Source organism: Prinia subflava, chromosome Z, assembly GCF_021018805.1.
Source record: "Prinia subflava isolate CZ2003 ecotype Zambia chromosome Z, Cam_Psub_1.2, whole genome shotgun sequence".
Lineage (NCBI taxonomy): Eukaryota > Metazoa > Chordata > Aves > Passeriformes > Cisticolidae > Prinia > Prinia subflava.
The window spans coordinates 80,823,311-80,839,796 of record NC_086283.1 but is presented as its reverse complement, the minus strand read 5'-3'; the positions used below and the strand labels follow the sequence as shown (position 1 = coordinate 80,839,796).

Genomic DNA, 16,486 nt, shown 5'->3' with positions numbered 1-16,486 from the left:
TAAGGGTCCAGTACCTTATTTTTTCTTATTTTTTAACTTTGTTATACTAATTTTATTTTTCTTTTTGAGATCCCTTTTCACTGAAAAGCGATAAGCCTGTTTTTTCTCCAGAACAGCAGGAGTTGTTAGTTTCCTTGGAATACTTCACTGCTTAACCAGGTGTTTGGCTGCTGTGAGTTACTGGCATATTCTTTGTTGTATTTGGATGCTTTTTACTTTCATTTTCACACAAACTGAAGTGATCAAAGTATTATCACTGTAACAAAAAAGATGGAGAGTCATGACATGTTTAAGATGCAGCAGCATTAAGCCCCTTGGAGGAAAAATGTAACCTAGAATATCTGTAGGGCTTCTTGGCAAGTTTACCAAAAACCTGCGAATATCTACATATCCTAACAGGGAAAATGAGGAAAACCTGTGCTGTTAACAAAGTGAGAATCCCAGATTTCAAAAAGTTCCCCACCCTCTCTTCATTCCCCTGGTTTAATTTACTGTAATTTTTCAAAGTTATTGTGGGTTTGAGCAGTCTCAAGGTGCCGTGCCAGCTGGTTACAAAGTTTGGCAGCAAAATACTTGGAAGTTTTTCTTCCTATATGCCATCTTCAGTTTTGCAAAGGTTACCAGATGAATGGTCCCTAAATAATTTACTCTAATGTAAGGCTTAAAGAGCCTCTGGAAGACAAGTCCATTTGTCTCTTTTATTCATTTGAATATGTAAGTGATGTTTTCTTCAGTACAGAGAGGGAGAGTGTGTAAGTGTGTGACTGTGTCTTAGAAAAGAGGAAGAGCTGGTAGACAGACATACATCCTTTTTTTAACTGTCTCTTTTCGTTGTTTTTTTTCTGCCTTTTTATTTTTTAGGGGTTTTTTTCATTATGTGGGGCACTTTTTTTTTTTAGTGGTGGCAGTGTTTGCTTTGTAATTGACCTATCAAACAGTTCTTGTTATGGCAAATGCCAACAGAACACTAATGAAAAATCAGCCCTCTCTGACTTTCAGTTCATACATGAGAGCTCTTCTAGAAAAATCTCACAGTGTAGAACTTGATTTCAGTCTTCAAATAAGCAAAACTTACTTTAAAAATATTCTTGTATTTCAAAGGAAATGGTGAAATACCTTTAAAATATGAATGTTGCTGAAGTGAGAGGTAAAATAAATAATATAATCAAGAACTGAAAAAACCATTGGGTTTTTTTATAATTAATAGCTCATTTTGAGTTAATCATCTACAATTACAAAAATCTAATTGCAATTTATCCTCTACTATCTGTAGGAAGAATTGTAGACAAAGGAATGTGCAGCACTGCCAGGCATAAATGCTATAGGATGGGTACAAATAATAGAGGAACCTTTAATAAAAAAAAAAGCAAATACGAGCATGCAGCTGTGCCAGACTATTCAAGGGTAATTGTAGTAAGAAATGAGGCATCTTGTCATCTCCTGCAGGGATTAATTTTTTCCCTCATTGAAGAAATCAAAAAAGGTTCCACAAGCAAACATAGTGCAGAGTTTGATTTCTGATACAGATTTTCCCGATAGTCTGTTACTGAAAATAAAAACTTTGATCTCAGGGGCTACTTCAAACTATAGCCAGATTTTCAAAGGGTGCCTGTTTTGTTTTTTCTTCTACATGTACTATTAAGGTCTTTTTCTTGTCATTGACAGCAAGCATTGTCTGTCTCAGCCTATTTGGATACCTATTCTGGTATGAATTTGCAGTGTTGGATTTGTCTCTTCCCTGATGTTGAGAAGAAACGTGCCCATCACTTTGCCTGCTTGCAGCTGGGCCAGCATTTGGGACCTGAACCACGTTCAGATGCAGGGTCTCCTTTTCTCTAAGGTGCAGCAGTTAGAGCAGATTTTATTGAGGGTAGTTTTTGGTAGCTTGCAGCGCTCTTAAGTGAGCCCACAGACAATTTGCAGCTATGGAGATGGTAGCTTGTGCAATTAATGGCAAGTTGTCCGTATAATTTCTTTTCAAGTCTGTCCCAGTGTGCAAGATGCTTTAAAATATTCAAAATAAAAACATAACCTGATGCATTTGTTTAGCATAAAACAGCCTTTTACAAAGTGCTTTCCATCTCCCAGATGCAGATGCTTGGTACATGCTCAAGTACCCACTCCATGCGTATTCAGTAGGATCAATACACCCAGCACCTGCTTTTGTGTGTGCTCCTGACATCTGCATCTGGGAAAGGAATTTTAAAACTCTTCCCTCCTTCGTTTAATCCTAACTTTGATCTGAATGGCATGGAAATAAGATGTATTTAATGGCACCAGCTTGAGGAGAGACAGTTTTTCACTTTGCAAGCACCCCTCCCCAGAGTGCTGCTGTGTGCCTAAATCTTAACATTCAAGATTCCCTGCTTTTCCAAGTCTTAGGTTTACTATAAGGCTCTGCCAGTGTCGCTTTTTACTGCCTTCTCTTTAACGGGCATCTTTGCCTCGGATTTCACACAATTTTGCCACTGAGCCTCTACACAAACTCATGCAAAGTGTTCTAAATAGGAGTTGTTGGATACAGCAGCTATCAAATGTGTTTACTGCAGGCACTCGTTCAATGTATGCTACCTGGTGAAGGGATTCTTTCCTGGTATATTCAAGATTTGCAGGTGGAATTTGCCACCTTTAATTTCATTGAAGGCTCTTTAGGTTTGTGTGCCTCATTCTACATCACCCATGTGTATTTTTGCCAGTTTGCGTTTTCTAGTTACTTGAAAATATCAAACACGGGATTCAGCAGTACTTCCCCTGTACTTGGATGCTCATTGCTATGGTGATAGTTCCAGGAGGGAGTGCTGTCAGGGGTCTTTTAAAAGATTTTTGTGTTTATGGTGTAACTATTTTTACAATCTAGTGAGAGAAGGTGACAATTATCTGTTGCTCCTAGTTTAATGCTTTGTTATGAACTCTCTTTTCTGAGGCTTATTAGACATGCAGGCATCTTTCTGTGGTGATGTGCAAGCACACTTGTGTGCTTTTGTCCAAATATTCAATGCAGTTAAATAGACCTGCAGAGGAACGCAGACTCGCAGCTCCCCCTGCTGTCCCAGGCATATCCAAGTTTGTTTACTCAACTCCCACCTCCAAAAAATTTAAATATAAAATAAAAATCACATGCAATTGCATGGCTCTGCTACCTCTGGTCTGATTTTTGCTGCCCCCATTACTCCTGTTTTTGAGAAGAATTAAAAAACAATGGTAGCAGCCATCTGGTTTCCTATGAGAAATTTTCTTTTCAGTTCTTCATTCCAGCATGTCACTTCCCAGGTCCTGAGGTGTGTCCAAGTCCTGAGCCTCTGAAAGAGAAATTCTCATCGGTGCTGCAACTGTGTCATTGTCCAAGACTCCCAGGTTTCAGGTCATCTCTGAGTTGTCCTTGGTCTTTTAAGGTGTATCTATATAGGTGTATCTATATACTTGGCCAGCTTTTAGGAATGTACCGAATACAGTTTGTTGCAATTTTTTCTTCTATTTGCTGTTTTGCAGACTGGCACATTAAATTGGGATGAAATCAACTGTGCTTGCAAATGGCCCATAAAATCTGTGTATGTGGAAGCTGCTTATCCACCTGTTAGTGCTCCTTTTAACAACCAAGTTACTTTCTTGTTCCACATAATTTTACATTGAAGTTTGTATCATTTTTAGATAGGATATTTGTGGAGCGAACGCTTGTTTGGCCGGTAAAAAAAAAAGTGCTTGCAGATCTGCCAACAGTGCACACGCTGAATTAGGTGCAGGTATGAGTTTTTCTTTCTCTCGTGGTGGTGTCTGGCTATATATAGGCACAGCATCCTTCCAACAGATGGCTGCTGGAGTCTGCTGTGACGTATGGGAGAGTTAGACACACATTCTTGCTTCATTAGTGCCACGTGAGGCACTGAAGGTAGTAGGCTTTCTTGTACAGAGTGAAGGTTTTTGTTCTGATGTGGTTACTAAAAGCATAAAGGGGAGTGAGTGGCAATTTTTTACATATACCTATGCATGCATTTAATGTTGGGGTTTTTTTGTTAGGGTAGGCAGTGATCCTTATCAGACTGGAGAGAGTGGAGTTCATTTCTGCTGACCTAGGTCCCTCACTAATCTAATTTTCAGGTTTACTTTCAACTGCAACAGTGATTTCAAGCTGCCTATCTTAACATTTACCTGAATTATGCTGATTCTGTTCTCATGATCACGTCTGCTGCACACAGCAGTATTACATCATTCTCGTTGCAGTCCAAAGTAACCTTGAGCAGGAAGCCTACCGAGTGACTGGAGGTATAAGATGTAAGCAGAAAATGCCATAAGTGGTTTCCATAGGCAGATACACTCAGCCTGTAGGTGAGGTCTTCAAAAAGCACAGACACTCAGGTGTTAGAAACACTGCTCAGCTTGGGATGGCAGTTGGTCAAAACAGTCTTGTTAAAGCACAAGTGCTTTGGTATTTTTACAAAGCTTGTGTTTCCTGCCAGTGTTCTGCATGGGTTTGGTTCGGTAATATCCCACATCAAAACTGAAAATGCTTGGAGAATTTTTTGAGTTGAAATATGTGAAATGCATGCATCTCCTGAAGGAGTTTTTTCCTTGCCAATGCTTGCAGACAGTGAGAGACATTTTTGCAGATGCCTCCTTTACGGAAAAATGTAGACACTGTTAGCTTACTGCCTGAATTGAATTTTGAAAACCTGAATACTATTTTTATAAATTGGAGTGGATTACTTTTTCAAACATACTATTTTGTTACTTTTTATTTTTATGTGTAATCTTGGATGAAGAAAATATTTTGTTTAATCTAGGCATTCATATGTCCCAGAAATTTATCAGTTGGAAAAGTTAAGAAAAGCCTCATAAAACAAAATATTCTGGAAGATAGTTTTAAATCAGGAAATTCTAAACCCACTTGCACAACTTCCATGCCATTTTAAGCTTATATCAAAACTGATGGGGCAGGACTAAGAACAAAAGCTATTGGTATTACAAAGTTAAGCAAGAAATCCTCTGTACCCTGCTGTTCTGCCCATGATCACAGCTGCACTAAGCTAAAACCCAGTCCCCCACCCCTCCTCTGACCTTGGCTGCACTTCAGCACTCAGAAAATTGAAGCAAAAGGCAAACTTTAGTAAATATTAGGTTCTGCCACTTGCAGATTTGCAGACTATATATAAAGATAACAGCACATGTATCCTCACTCTCTTCCCAGCTCTTGCTCTCTCTGAAGTGGACTTTGTGTATTTGCCACTGAATTATTCTGACATAAAACTTCCCAGACCATACTGATGTATTGAGCTGAACACTGTGTTTTTGCACGGGAGCTGAGGCTTTGCAGAACTACCCATTATATTTATAAAAGTGCTAATTTTTGAGAACCATGCAGAGAAAATTTTAGATTCAGCCCAGCTGATTTGTTCTTCACACTGCTCCTGCAGTGAAGAGGATTGATTTTTGTGTTTCTTTCGATATTTGGCTTCACTTCCTCTAGTACCCAGTGCTTCAGGCCTTAATCCTTTAACCTTGAATGTGAGCATGAATGCTTCAGAAGGGATCAGGCCTTTTGATGGAGGGAGAACATCTTTTGTTGTACCAAATGGTTGGGACTGGTATAAGGCAAGACAGGCAGTATATATTTCACTGTTGTGTTAGAAGACTATAAACAGAGGGTGGGTTTAGTGGGGATTATAAATAATCTGGAGGAAGGTGGGGTATTAGAAGCAATGGAAGAGAGTTAATGACTTTTTCTTTAACATTTGACCAATAACCAGTCTATCATGACAGATGTGTACTGGATTGCCAAATGCTATAGCCTGGTTTGGGTAATGGTTCAAAGCTCAGCATGTCATGGAAATGGCACTGTGGTCCCTGATGGAGCAGGGGAAAAAAGCTTTTGAGCTTCTCAAAGGGCAGTATTTGTGGAAGCAGATGCTTGCTTGCCCTACCCAGCATAAAGAGCAGTTCTGCAGGCAGCCGGGAGAGTTCGTACTGCTGGATTTTTATAGGATCATTAATTATATGTTATAAGGCAGCTAAGCATGGCATTCCTAACTCGATGAATTCCATTATGAATGGCCTTTTCATATTCCTCATCTCATTATATTAAATGCATGTGACCTGAAGTTTAGCTAAAGTTATTGTTCGGGTTAACTTTCATTTAGTGGTTGCCCTAGTTTTAGAAACAGTATGATCTTTAGATTTTATGGAAAGTCAGGTTTTTTTATGCATGTTTTTGCAGCACTATTTTAGATAATTTCATTTAAAACTAGGTAAGAACATCTGTGAGGTGGCAGGGAAGGGATTTAGTCACTCCTTGATTTGACTGGAGATTTCTGTACCCACTGGATGACAACATCCTGTTACACGGATTTGGCTATCATCTCCCTGCCAATAACTCTTAAACCTTCTGCTCTGTTCCATCTAGTCTTGCATATCTGACTGCCTCCCTGACACATAATCCCAGTTGTTTTGCCTTCAGATCATTCCTAATCTGGCCAAAACAGAACTACTTACTTTTTTCTTTTGAATCTCTCTTCACTTCTGATTTTGATAATGCCACATCCTCCCTGCCACTCAGACTCATAACCTCGGGATACCTCTCCGTCTCTGCATGCATCTGGGCTGCTGACGGCTATTGCAGCTTCCTTCTCCTTTGCAGCCAAAAATATCCTTTTGCTATGTTGACAGTTAAAACAAAAACCCTTGTTTTAGTCCTTCTCGCACCCTGACTACTCTAAAGTCTTCTTTACCTGCTCAGTATTCATTCACCTGCTTCAAAATAAGTTTTCCAAATGGGTATCTTGGCTGCTTTTTCAGGTCTTGTCTGCTTTACTTCTTTTAAACTCACCTTCAGGGGCCAGTTGTCTGTTAAAAGTCATAAAGCTGTTTCTTATTTTATTTTCGCTGCCCTCACCTCTTTACTTCATCAGTTATGTAGCACTCAGGGTTTTTTGTGTGTTGGATTAACTTTCAGCCATGTGCTGCTACTACATTCCCTAATTCTTTCTGTCTCTTAGGACCACTGGATCATGTCATGGTGACTTCTGCCTCTATCTGTGTGTTCTGACAATGTTTCTTGTTTTACATTTTATCACTTTGAACTCTTTTTTTTTTTTTTTTTTTTCCCTCTTTTTTTGTACTGAGCTTTTTAAGAGTGCTCTTTTACTCTTCCTAATTTGGTGAGTTTCAAATTAATGTGTTTCTTCTCACTGATCACAAAGGTGGTCTCTGCCTGGTAAATCCACCTAAAATCTAAACTGTATTCAAAAGATTTCATTGGTGATCTGGGGAGAAAAGCATTAGAACTAAACTGCAGTGACAAATCAACAGCTCTTCTTTGTAGAAACACTTTCCTGTGGCTTCTAGCACGCACAAGAGTTTAAAACAAAACAATTTGCACGTGTGTTCAGTCTTCTGTCAATAGTACCAGATTTCACCTCATTGTATAACTACATGCCCTTCTGTTTGATCAATGCATAGTTAATCCTTCTTTTCTTTTTAACTTTGTGTTCCTTTAATCTCCGTTTACATCTTTGCATCTTTTTTTAGCAAACCATGTCTCTGAGAGATGAGCTAAGTTTATATACCAGCTGTAGACTCAGTAGGGCTAAGATGGTTTGGCAGCACAAGTAATGCAAACCCCTGAACCCCCATCACAGTGTCAGAGTGCCATTCATGGCGTCTGCTCTGGACAGGTGTTTCCATCAGGTTGTAACAAACGTGTATGTAAAGGTAGGCTTTCACACCCAAAACTCAATAGTGGTAGCTCAAAGATGGCAAAGATTACTTGTGTCTGGACCAAGAGGGTTTCCAGAGGCTGGGAACTAGCAGCCCACAGCCCAAAGCTTCATGGCAAACACCTTTGTGCCAGGATCTCTTCCCTTTGTTCTTCTCCTTGATACTGGACATCAGAGCAATGTCAATACATATATCAGTGGTATGTGCCTTTTAGTGAGGCAGTGGTTTCCATCTCATTTCAGTTCTATTGTATCTGAATATTTCCTAAATACAAGTGCAAAAATATGTTAAATCTGTTCCATAAGCATCCTGGTTGAGTCAATATTTGGTGGTGCTGTCAAATTCACATAAAATATATGCACTGAAAGGAAATCTTTAGTATGTTGGTTTTTCTGTGGGGCCCAGGCTGTGGTTTTTATAGTTGTATGCCATTATTTAGGCATCTAAGGCTGTATTGCTCTTGCAATAAATACTTGATTTTACAGTCACTACCCATCAAACATGCTCTGTGAAATATGTAACTTCAGTGAATTCAAGGCAACTGAAGTGGCTAAAATTGTTATTTTAAATCTTTACCAGGAGCTATCTTGTCAAATCTGCATCTGTTGGGCATGGTAATATACTAATCAGAGTAAAGTCTGAAGTGTCAACTTCTCTATTTACTTCTTTTCAGGCTAGAAATTTTTTTTTAAAGCAGATCAATAAACAATCTCAGTGTTTTCATTTTACTAAGCAATATAATATGGATGAGTACTAGTGTAGTGGTAAATCATTAATATACTCTTTAATCATAGAGTGACCATGTCCCACAGATGTGATTTAATCATGGAGAAAAGGCCAATGAAGTGTGAAGATGCATCATGAAGGGTGTTTCTAATTGATGTGGGATAGTGTATGACACTATTTTAAAAGATGCTGTAGTATGAGAATATTTAGAATGCCATATACATTTGTACTTACAGACCTGGCAAAATTATAACATGGTTATTTTTATCGTTATATAACAAAAATCAAAACCCATGTCATGTTTGTATTTGGCAGAGGAGCCAAATGGCATTTTGGAATAAGTAAAGCACTGCAGCTTCCAGATTCACTAGTCCCAAGATTTGTAAGACTTTTACATTAACACACTATAACCCTAAAAACCTGTAGTAACCTGTGCTTAACATGCCTAATTCAATCATCCTGTGGTACAGATAAAGGTGATTAAAATATGAAGACAAAAATTTCATGGAAAAATATGAGTCCTGCAAGGGTGCTTCTTTGCTGTTTTCAGTGGCAGTGGTTCCTGGTTAGAGAAATCAGATTCTGCAGCCTCAGAATAGACAGTATAAAAACTCTAATTGTGTTTATTATGGAATTTGATGCATTTATGAGAGACTTTCCCTGTGACATGTTCCCTGATATTAGGGGAGCTGTCTGTGACCCAGAAAGTCACCTCAGGATCCTTAGGGATATGTCTATTTGCCCAAGTTTAGTGGTTATTAATTTTTATTTCTGTTGGTGTGAGAAATCTGAAACTTTGTTCCTTCATTTCTTCACTTAAAGACCAGGTAACTCTTTAACTGCTGTCAGTTACCCTTGGCAAATGATTGCTTCATGATGTGATCCATGATCAGAAAAAGCACTTCTGCAATTGCTCATTTACTGAAAGCTGCTGTTATCAACACCTATCAACCTGTCTGGAAACTTCTATAGAGGAGAGAGTGCTTGTGTACTAATCTTAGCAGAGGAAGACATAAGGTGGTCACCTGCACACCCAGACCCATCTCTGCCACAGCCTGTTTTGAAATGCAGCCCATCTACTGCGAAGCCTTTTTTTCTGGGTGAGCCAAGTTGAGAAGAGATGATGTGTTGTTCTTCTATGCCTTTATCACAACCAAATTGCAATCCAATTTGGGGCATGTTTGTTCAGGAGATAGCTTGCATATGGCATTTCGATGGGTATCTTGTGATTGGGGCTGGCTCTCAGCCAGACACTAGTGATGCTGAATAAGGCACTAAGACTGGCATTCACTTTGCTGAAGAGCATGTGATTCTCTTTCTGAAGGAGCGAGTGATGCTGCCTGATGTACTGAAGAAGTTTAGATCTAGTTCAAAAACTTTGTCCTAAACAGGGTTTTGCATCATTCCTTGTGGTGCTTTGACTGGTGACGGCCAGGCAGGCTTTTCAGATGCTGTTTGGAAGGATTGTTTTTATACCTGTGACTTGACATTTGCATGACTTCCTTCTGTGAAGCCTGACAGCAGAGTTTGCTGGAATGACAGCCGCTCTGCTCTGCTCTGCTCTATAAGAAAGGCCAAACACACAGCTACAGAATTTTGCCCTGCTAAAGCTTGGCCAGTCTGTTTCCTGTAATCATTTCTCTGTGACTGTCTGGAAACCTTTACGCTAGAATTTTCTTTGAATTCAGAAAAGATAGAAAAGTAATCACAGCTGTAATTTTGCTGTTAATTAGGAAGAGTCAGATATGTTGGAAAGGTGCTGGTAGGGAGTTGAAATGTAGTGAATTTAAACCAGAGGAAGGAGAGGGCTTCAAAGGGAAGGCATGAATATAATTCTAGGTTAAATTTAGCTTAATGCTTGCTACAAATGGACCTCTAACCATGTATATTAAGTCCTGACTTTGCTGAAAATAAAGACAGTATTCTGATTGATTCAGTGGGGCTAGGGTTTCACCTATGGCTGGTATGATCCAATAGGTCACTGCTAATTAAGAACATGTGTGGCCTCAATTCTTGCTGGTGAAATTAAAATATCTGAGCATTAGCCACCGAGGGAATGGGGAAGGAACTGGTCTCTGAAAGAATGGTCTGGGGAAGCCGTGCTATGGACCCTGGTACAGCTTCGGATATGGAAAAAATATTAGCATAGGTACCAGAGTACCTCCTCCAAGATGAGAGAAAAGTAAACCAAATGCAGTAGTTTTGAGAGAGAGCTCAACAGGGGGGAAAAACTGCCAAAATAACAGAGAAACCTGACACAGCCATGGGCATTACTGGATTCAAGGGCATTGAGCCTGAATAGTACTGAAAGAGATGAAATCTCTGCATGACAGCTCAGCAATATATTGTCTGCATAATAACATGTAGATTGTAGGCAATCACTGTCTATTTTCTGTGATGAAAAATCCTTTTATTACAAGCAGATTTGATAATATTTATATTTCAGTTCTAGAACTCTCACTGACTGTTGAAGTATTTCCCTACCTGTCCCTTCCCTCCTGCCTTTTGCCTAAAAAATATGCGAGAAATGAGATGGATGTGGACCTGAAGACAGCTAGAGGAGAGAAGGTGTTGGGGAAATCTAACTGCATCTTTTCAATGGTTAAAGTGGTCTTTTAAGAAAGATAGAGACAGAATTTTGAACAGGGTCTGTAACTATAGGACAAGTGGTCATGCTTTTAAACTTAATGGGCAGATTCAAGTTAGAAATGATGAAGAAATGTTTCACTGTGAGAATGGTGAAACAGTGGTACAGGTCGCTCAGAAAGGTAGTGGATTTCCAAGAGCTGGAAACATTCAAGGTCACTTTGGATAGGCTCTGAGCAATCTGTTCTAGCTGAAGATGTCCCTGCTCCTTGCAAGGGGATTGGGCCAGGGGACCTTTAAAAGGTTGCTTCTAACCAAGACTGTTCTCTGATTCTGTGATCTCAAAGCTTTAAATGCACATGCTCACTAGAAAGAAAAGCAGCTGTTTCTTATTGACATTCACTAGATCCCAGCAGTGCCATTAACATGCTGATGCATCTAACACAAGCCTCAAAATGCCAGGTTTCATAATTGCCCCTTGACATCTCACTCTGGGCTTGAATATGGTCTGCAAGATCTGTATTAGAAAAGGACTTTTTCCTGCTTCTTAAAGGGAGGAAAAAATGCCAAGCTAAAAAAGCAGTTTTTAGGAAGGGAAGGGTGATGGCATTCAGGGATAAGAGATTGCCCTGAAGTTCACACTGTGGTTCTCCTCCTCACTTGCAACTTTCTTACCTCCCTTCCAGCTCTGCCCAGCTGCCCTCTGAATTTGTACAGCCTGCACAAAACAGTAGCAAGTAAATCAATCTCCCTTCTCTTCCCTGTGTGCTGCTCTGCTGGCTTGTATGTTCTGATGTTTCTCCTCAGCTCCACTTGAGGGGACTGGAAAACTTGTGATTGTTCAGTAGACTACTGCCATTTGTTTTCAGATCTATGCATAAAGTCTACAGTGCTTCTTTTCCCCCTAGAAATATTTTTTTTTATTTGCTGTGCAGAGAAATAACCTCCCAAGCAGCTCCACTTTGGAACGGGTGGTTTTCAAAAGTGCTGTTTGATAACAAGCTTGATGTGAACTGATCTCAATTTGTACCCCTGCTGAAAAGAAGATCTTAGCATCTTCTCTTTTGTGCCAGTGCTTGTAGTACTGCTGATTTATACTGAGCTAACTCTGGAAACTGATCTGGCTGGAAAACACTCCCAACCAAAGTGGCAGGGGAAGAAGCAATTTTCAGCCTGTTTGTCAAACTGCATCTGAAATGGCAATTCAGGTTCCAGCTACAAAAACGTATTGCTTGGGTTGTCTACTTATCACCAGTTTTGCATCATTAAGTGTTATGCATTCTTGGCCTGATATAATTGCAGCAGATTGCACACATGAACTGTTAATTATTTTATTTTTAAAACAGAAATTACGGAACAGGAAAATAACATTCCAACATGTTTGCTTTTGGAGCTAACCTACCACGGCAATCTGTTAGTTTGATAATGGTTAAACTCGCAAGCCCTTGCCTCAGCAGAGTGCAGTAGGGTACCATTAAGGCAGCCATCTGTTGAACATACATAGTGGAGCATGAATTGCCTCGCATTTTGCGTTTCTGAATAGTTGCAACATAGTCTTTTTCTCTGAATGCCACTGATCTGCACTGAAAAATTCACAGAAAGATCAGAGTTCAGTGAAAGGTGAGCATCAAATCTGTGATCAAAGACTGAGAACCCAGTCAGCTGAACGCTGGGTGTGGAGCAGGGAAGAGAGGAAGCCTCGTGGGCGAGGTAAATCACATGTTGATAGTAAGCATGACTCTGGCAAGAGCCTGAGCTGCTTGAGTTGCTTAGCGATTCAACAGATCTGCAAAACTCCATTTGCAGAACAAGGCTGCCATTATATTGGATTGATTCATTGGATCAGCAGCTAAAAAAAGTTATATTCTATCAGAATTTTCCTGCATTAGTTTAAAAATGAATTTAGTTGGCTCTAAGTGGACATTTATTTTACTATCTTGAAGAACTGACTTTCCTCTATTAAAGCAGAATAATGTATCTATATGATGCCTTAACTTGAACAGTACATAAAGATTAGTAAATAAGACCCCATTAAAAATACTTATAATGTAAGTAACATGGGTCCCAATAGCCTTTCTAATGTCCATTAATGCTTATTGTGAGGATCAGAGCTCATTTTACTGAGCCATTTAGTCAAACCATGTGATTATTTAGAAAGTTAATTCATGCATACTAAAATCTAGCTTAAGTAATGCAGAGGGTAGGAGGTAAAACTCTATGGAGACGATAGTCCTTTTTGTTATTTAATGATCAGCCATAATTAACTTGCAAATTTGAAATAATTAGAACAAATTAAAGGTATTTAACTTTGCCTCCCTAAAGAAAAATTCAAATTGCACCAAATGCAGCTTTAAATTATTCAAGTCTCAGAGGTCTGTGCTGGGTTTTTTTACAATGCCTTTTCTATGATGAGAATACCAATCTGCTTTTTGTCAGAAAGCATCCTATCAAGTAATTGTTCTTTGTGTCTAATAAATGACAGCTATTCTTCTTTGTAAAAGTATTTCAGTCTCTGAAGACTACATCAGCATTTCCATGGCATTTTAATTCAATAAAACAAAAGGTTAATGTTTTTCTACTTTTTAAGGAATGCAAATACTAGCAGTATTCAATGGGTCCTGAATGACATTTAAAATTTGCCATTCCTGCTCAGCAGGGATATCGCGATATAAGGCTCAGACGGGATAGAAGGAATATTCAAGGTGTGTTTTCCTTTGGTGATGGAGTACTTGGATATTCATAATGAGGCAGTGATGCTGAGACTCGCTTCTTTTCTGGTTGCACTACATCTCCTGCCCTCGTATGAAGGGTAGGTAGGTTGATAAGATCTTTATTTAGACAGTCTTCTCTGTTGAGTAGTTTCAAGGAGTGCCATGAAAATTCATAGGATATTGTGATGACCTGCAGGAAGTCCTACTAACCATGGTGCCTTTGAGTGACATGATGGGTAGTTGGATTTGAAAATGGACAAAAACCTCTTTTGCTGATAAACTCTCCAGATATAAATTGCTGATTCCTTTTGATCACATTGAGTTTCAATGTCCATGTTGCGATAGTCACATAATTCATTTTACTAATTATTCCAGAGGTGAATGAGTAATTTTGTTCTGAAACATCTTTTTCTCCCCTTTATGTTTTCTTTGTTTAATTGTGGTAGATTGTTAATTACTGTTTTTTTTTTTTTTATCTCTCTGTGTTATTTCTTTCCCTCCTTGATCTGCACACCTTTCAGATGAAGTGTCATTTTAAGATTTGGGACTCTGCCCTTACTTGAGCAAAACTTCAGCATGAGCTGTCTTCTATTATATACTAAACAATGAGGCTCTAGTTGTTTATTGACGTTATAAATGCAAATACACTTGCTTTTATTATTTATTATACCTTAGCTTATGTAACTTCCTAATAGAAGTTTCTGTCTGAATTGCCTCTGCCACTGCAGTGTTTGAAACAGAACTCAGTATTCTAGAGGTAAATGCACCATATAGAACATACTGCATTCAGAAGGAGAACCAGTCGAATAATCACCTCCTTATCTGCAAGGCAAAGGTCACTGTCTTCACATGAGGACTGTAGGTTCTAATCAAATGTGCTTTAAACAACTCAAAAAACATCCAAATAATGACAACCTCACTATTTTTTTTAAATGCTGTTAATCATCCCAAGTACAAGCAAATGGAATATCAAGTCCTGTTTTATCAGAGAAATCTGGTCAAGTGCTACATCTTTAAGCCTCTTTAAGCAGTTGCTAGGATCCAACACCACCTCTTGGTGCTCTTGGAGTTGCAGGAATTAGTAGGTTAATAATTTCATATAATTCAAATAAGATAGTAATTTAGTCCACCATAAATTTTAAAAAACACTTTGCAGTATTATTAGTGGTCACACAGTTAGAAGCCCTAAAGTAAACGGAGGTTATTTGGAGAAGTTATATCCAACACTTCAGTCAGTTATTATAGGTCATAAGCCATTATATACTGTTCTGCATTAATAATACAGGAGTAATACTAATTGTCCAACAGGCTCAGTGGGCCTTATTAAACAATGTCTTGTACAGCACATTGATGGGAAACTTTTAATGTGGCTATCATTTCCTGCATTTTTCTCAGATCTGCAGTAACTTTGTGATTCAACCTCCATGAAGCTGTATCCTAACCAATAAAAGCTCATTAAACAGTCTTCAGGTTGCCAATGTAAAATTGGTGCTTAAACAGGAAAGAGATTTATCGTAGAAATATAGAATGTTTTAGGTTGGAAAAGACCTCTAGGATCACAGAGTCCAGCTATTAGGGTTTATTTCATCTTCTAATAACTTAAGAAAGATGTTTGTCGCTTCCATGATTGTAAGTAGATTAATATAATCTTGGGATAAATTATATTATTTCATGTGGATAATACAAAAATACTTTTTTAGGTTTTTTTATTTTTAATTTGTTTTATAATGTAGCCTTTTATGACAGGGACTAATGACTTGCATATGTTGGGAGTTGTGATTTAAAGCAGTAGTTATTTCCCAAGAAACAGAATTTGAAAGCAGTAGCTTTTCTTTACTGAGAGAAACATGAATCTTCACAGCCTCCTGTCTGCTCAGAACATTCTGAGATACCTGTGTCTGAAGAGGTCATGATTGTTCCCCATCACCAGATTTTCCTCCTGCCTCTATGTAGTGCTTATGATCTTGTGTTGAAGTTCATCTTGAACCACAATTGTTCTGGTCAACTTTGTCTTTTCTTATTTTACTCAGAGTACTGCACTTCTGCACCAGATCCTCTCCCACCAGTTTGCTCATACATTCTCTATCCTGTTTAATACTACCTCTGTTTATCACTCTCACCTCTTTGTCTCCTCTCTTCTCATCCATTTTCTTCCTGAATCAGCCTCTCACCATCCCTGGAGGTTTTTAAAAAACATGTGGATGTAGCACTTGGGGATATGGTTTAGTGGTGGCCTTGGCAGTTGTACTTAGATGATCTCAAAGGTCCTTTACAAGAAAAATTATTCTGTGATTCTGTGATTTGCTTCACTTTTGCAAACTAAAATTTCACATTTCTTTTCACATAATCTTCTCTGTTTCCCCTTTATTGTAGCAAAGTGAACATTTTTTAAATTACTTGTTCTTTCAATTTTGACGCACTATGTGGGAAAAAGTGTATTCATCTTCATCTTCATCTTCCATCTTCGTTTGCATGTCTTCATCCCTGTGGTGCTGTTGTAACCACTTGAAAAATCCAGGACCTAATGCTTTAGGGAATGTGCCAAAAGCTGCAAAACTCCAAATATAGTTGTCAGGGTGCTGCTGGCTGCTGATAACCAAAGACTCCTGATAAAGTGGGTTGGTAACTCTTCAAGCCTTAGGCATCTTGCTTTCAGAAAATATAAATGGATTCAACAAGAGCTCAACAAGCAGCATGATGTTTACGCTTCTGGAGAGTAAAAGTTGGGTAGAGAGCTGGGTGCAGTGTTAATGGGC

General features: G+C 38.7%; 1 protein-coding gene across 3 annotated transcripts in view; it reads left to right on the top strand.

The window, feature by feature from the left end:
• KIAA1328 (KIAA1328 ortholog) overlaps window positions 1–16,486 on the top strand; it is a 176,367-nt gene that overhangs the window by 121,351 nt on the left and 38,530 nt on the right. The window lies entirely within an intron of this gene.